At 39.3% G+C, this 5,179-nt stretch overlaps 1 long non-coding RNA gene across 4 annotated transcripts in view; it reads right to left on the reverse strand.

Moving 5' to 3' along the window:
- The window catches only part of LOC106531471 (uncharacterized), a 61,102-nt gene that overhangs the window by 36,518 nt on the left and 19,405 nt on the right, over positions 1–5,179 (reverse strand). For all 4 annotated transcript variants that reach the window (XR_001311917.1, XR_001311916.1, XR_001311915.1 and 1 more), the window contains exon 3: positions 2,382–2,470. This is a non-coding gene — a long non-coding RNA (uncharacterized LOC106531471). The remainder of the gene's footprint in view (positions 1–2,381; positions 2,471–5,179) is intronic.

Genomic DNA, 5,179 nt, shown 5'->3' on the forward strand with positions numbered 1-5,179 from the left:
GTGTGTGTGTGTGTGTGTGTGTGTGTGTGTGTGTGTGTGTGTGTGTGTGTGTGTGTGTGTGTGTGTGTGTGTTCTCCCCTTTTTTTGGGTTCTGCAACATGACAAAAATACACCCAGTTTTATATGTGCCCCTTCTCACCATGTATCCACAAACCTTGTTTCAAAGAAAGGGGGAAGAAAAGGACCCCACATTGTTTCTATTATTCAACTTGCATCTACTGTGCACACATTCATTTAGAAAACCCCTCACATGCATGACATTTAAATTAAAATTAAAGCAGATAATGTCATAGCAAGAACTGAATATCATTATGAAGGGAAAATAATTTTGTTCCCTTGAGATAATGCAAAAAAGGGGGATTGGGGTGTGATGATCCTGCGCAGTCAGTGCCAGGAGTGAAAGAGGAAAGGCAAACAGGAAATCTACTAGCACACTTTTTTTCTGTTTTCCAGTCACTCCTCAAGATAACAGCCATTGTAGGGGGAGAAATAAAGGAGAGAAAGAGGGAGAAAAAGTCATTTCTCTGATTTATTTATGATGCAATGAAGGTATGCTGAACGCATCAGAACATGCAGCAGTGGTCATGCTGTCAGGGAAAATGAAGTGTCTTCATAGTCGACTGAGCGAAGAGCATAGAAAAGAAAGGGGAGAAAATTAGAGAGACGGGGAGAGAGAGGAGGGTGGCTATACTGCAGAAGGGTGTTAACCATCTCATCTCTACCGCACCACCGCACTCGCCACAAAATGGCTACTTCGTTCCTTCTGACGGCCGGCGCCAGGAGGGGGGCCATCTGAACCACCGCTATCTCATCTCCCACCTCCGTAGCCTATTCTTCAACCTCAACTATTTCTCATATTTATGGACTGTTTTTCTACAACAGTCTGCTGAGCAGCTTCTCACCTGCACCGTTTTCTACCAAATGGCATTTGTTAAATACTTCTAACTTTTTTAAAATCTTAGTTTAATGTTCTGGTAAATTACAAAACTACCTTCAGTTTCACAGCATAATTTGCCTCTGCAGCTCTCATACATTCAGAACAATACAGATAAGGTGAACAAAGACAGAATCAGGAGGACGTCATGATGCTGCTGTTTTAACAAGAAAAAGACGGTGAAGTTGGAATTAGTAATAAATGATCTTGGTGTACAGTCTTACATGGTAAAATTAAAGATTTGCATTTATGAACGTTGTGTAGAAACCTGAGCAAAACAATACAGGTGCTTGAGAAAACAGACATGAGCTGATGTTCAGGCCAACATCACCCTCTGCAGGCAAGAGGAGCACAAACAATCTGTGCAGAAGTAAATCAAGATGCTAACTTGGACTTAGATTTATGCACTTTAAATCACGGAAAAATGATTACATAGAAAATACAAGTAATATGTGTCTATTTTAAGCAAAGAGATGCTGCCTCTGTTTGCATTCATAACCATGAAATTTTTTAAATGTAACTAAAGTGACCCTTTCCACTTGTAAAAATAAACTTTTAAAGTATCAATAATGATATATAAGGTAAGATTTCTTTTTAAAAGATAATTTTCACTGTTATATACTAAAATAAATTCTCTTTATTATTGTTTGCAGCCTTAAAGTCCCTAAAAACAATACTTTGCTTTAATTAAAATTTGAAAAATAGCTTAATATATACTATTATACTTATACTAGAACCATTTGCACCTCACATGTGATAGAAAAGTAAAAAATATGCTTATATTCATGTATTTTTTACTTTTTTGTGAGTGAGCAGTGGAGGGGTAAATTGTGTGGTTGGGTCATTGAATATAATAAAATCATTTTTAAAGGTAACCCAACAAGCCCTTCAATATTTCTACATTATGATTCTGCTCAGAAAATTAAAAAATATATAAACCTGTTAGAAAAATAAATCTTCTAAGCTTATGTGGCTCCATTTTTATTCCAACTTATCCAGAGATTGGCCGGCACTTTTCCCCCCGTGTTATAAATGACTTTGCAGCTGAGCCTCTGAATCAACGGATGCTTCTCCACAAGCCCTCAACTCCAAGGTTATTTCTTCAGGATTTCCTTTAAGTTTTTTAAAGAAGAGCTGGCATTTGGAATACATATTATACATTAAAACTCAGTCAAATAAACTAACAAAAGTTAGGAGATCAGCAGCATCAAAGCATTCCTGGACTGGCTCGAACCACATGATGAGCCTGGTGTCTTTGTGAGCAGAAGCTCGGAGATGTTCGGCACTTTTCTGAGCCTGGCTTTGGATTTTTCTCTTTTTTTTCCGCAAGATTATTTTTTGGTCTTTGAAGCCCAGAAACCACCTGCTTCAACTCCAACAGTGCTACTCCTTTGGTTTCCAGGCTTTGGTTCTGTTGGTCAAAATAAACAGCTTCTGTAAGCCTTACCCTGAGGGAAATTCTTCTTTATTACTGACCAAAGTCTTTGCAGAAGCCCAGCTCAGAGATCTTCAAAAAAGCACTAGTAAATATGCCCCCTGCAAAATATGAAATATGTATGAGTATTACTAGAAATCTGAAGTAAATCTATATGTATGGAAAAGTCAACAGGTGTCTTTTCTACAACAACAACAACTATAACATTGGAAAAAAATCCATTTTCAGTCAATACAAATGACAAATTGCACTACTAAATAAAAACTGGAATCACCAACTCAATGTGTTATTTTTTTTAAGGCAAGAGACGAAATTTTTCAAACTGTTAAAAATTTCTGCCTTACCCTTTTCTGTGGCAAGATACTATGTTTATCATCTGAAATGTTTGAATATTCAGAGGTAGTATCAGTCCAGAGTTATATATTTAAATGTTAATCGCAAAAAATAAGATGGCCAAGTGTTTGAAAATGCTTTTTTTTTATTATTGTGAATAATGAAAAAAAAGGCCACACTCATCAGATATTGTTGCGTAACAAAGAATCAAAACTTTTGCAAAGAAAACTTAAAGGGGTCATCTTTTATAAAATGTTACATTTAAAAGCATGGGTTACAATTTGAGGTGTTTTTGTTTGGTTTACTCATTAAAAAAACTCTGATTTCAAACTTGCTTTTTGGATTGCCACCAATGTTCCAACACATATCTGCAAGAACCTGCCATGATTCAAAATGAACAGAAGTCCTAAAAAAGGTACAAAGCAAAGAACTGGGTGTACAAAAATACATTTCTCTCTGCAGTTTTTTTTTTTTTTTTACAGAGCAATTAAATATAATTTCACATGAAAAAATGAGCACCTGAAACATTACATGCAAATGAATGCAAACAATTAGGCCATTTGAACYAACTCAAATAATTCCTTCAAGCTTAAACGCTTACGCATGCAAGTTCAAACTCTGGAGGCAAATGAGGTTTGTTCCACTGACAGGCTTTGTGTGTAAATCCTTTTTGTCGTCTACTCTCTCATAAAGTGTCGCTGTCCTGATTACCCCGCAGTGCAGTGGAGAAGTAAATGGGTGAGCATCAAAGGCAGGGAGCGGGAAGAGGTATGCGAATGAGATGCTCACTGACCCCACCACCATCACAAACCACCAGTCGGATCTAATATCCTGACTGGCTGAGTGGGGGCGGGGTGACTTGGTGCACGTTAGATCAGTTCTGTCCAGCTGCAACTCCAGCTCAGACATCAACCACTGGTAATAAGACCTAATCATTAGGCTTCCAGCACAAAAGTGCAGTGACAAAAATTGTTGATGGTTGCTGTTACAAATAGAGTTTTGTAACAATTAAAGAGCAACTTTTACAYGTAGAGACACACGATTCAAATTTGTTTACTGTTGATTTGTTCTGTCTATTTTAGATGACAACTTATAATAATTTATATTTTATTAATGAAATATTTCTTGTTCAAGAAAAAAAATTGATTCTAAAAGGTTGCATGAACCATGTGGTGCAAAAACGTTTTAATTTTTAACATAWTTGTGAATTTTTGCACTGTCACCTCAAATAAAACAACTTTTCCTCAGGAAGGCCTGTCAGTCAGATTTGTGTTGTCTTAATCATTCCAGAACAATGTTGTAAAAAAAACTGCAACTCAGAAAGAAACTTTCATATATTCTGCAAACTTCTGTAGAGTTAATTTCATGCTCATCCCTACATCTAAAACTCCACATGCCAAAACTTTGTGTACGTACTGAGAAATGAATTTGTTCTGCCACGTTGCAAAGACTCCAGCTCGACGGTGCAGAGACAGGCCTTTGCCTATACGCACTGCCGATCAGAAATCAGCAAAACGGACAGTGGCACCAGCGACTGACTGCATCTCACGTCTGCTCGCATTAAACGAGAGGCTGACGATGTTAATTAGGCAGAGTAAATTTACATCAACAAATTATGTAAGTGGCTACAAGAGTAACAAAGCGTGATACCAGTTAAGTCACAGTTTGGCAAGCGCTGCTCTGCCACTTCATGCTGATGTGGCCACGGTCGATCAAGCAGAGAAGCCTCAAATGCCAATTAGACATGAGTGGGTAATTGTGTCGGGCTGGTGGGAGGTGGGGCTGGTGGCACTAGGGGGTTGTTACAACGTCCTGAGGCGCTTTGTGCTTCTTTCCTTCCCTGACTTAGCATGCGACACATCTGAATTCACTGGTAGAAAAATGCTCCTAGTAAACAAAAGTGCACTTGTACATGCACACTGTATACACACACACACACACACACACACACACACACACACCTCCCCTGCCATCCCCAATGTCTCTTTTCTCCACAATCAGTGTCAGAAGAAGCAGCGAGGAACGGTTTGTGAGAAACACTTATCTGGCACAGCGGCAGAGCCCTGTTCCTACACCCTTTATCTCACCAGGAGATGGAATTCAATATACAAAAACCCCATCATGCAGCAGCATCACGCCTGTGCTGGGGATAAGGGCAGGGTTGCCAGGTAATTGGTTGGTGGTGGACGAACACAAGGTTTGAGACTACCCGTGGAGGAGTGGAGATTACAGGAAGGGGTGGAGGGACTGGGTAACTGGGAGTCGTTGGGGGTGGGGGGAGTTGAAACGGCAGGAGCGGTTCTTGACAACCCACCCCCCACCCCACACCAACCCCACCTTCTTCTCTCTCATCTACCCATCACTACACTGCCTGCTCATGTAATTTAGATCCCCTCATAGTACATACATATATGCTTGTTGTTTTGTGTGTGTGTGTGTGTGTGTGTGTGTGTGTGTGTGTGTGTGTGTGTGTGTGT

The sequence above is a fragment of the Austrofundulus limnaeus genome, unplaced genomic scaffold (assembly GCF_001266775.1).
Source record: "Austrofundulus limnaeus strain Quisiro unplaced genomic scaffold, Austrofundulus_limnaeus-1.0 Scaffold5, whole genome shotgun sequence".
Taxonomy (NCBI): Eukaryota; Metazoa; Chordata; class Actinopteri; order Cyprinodontiformes; family Rivulidae; genus Austrofundulus; species Austrofundulus limnaeus.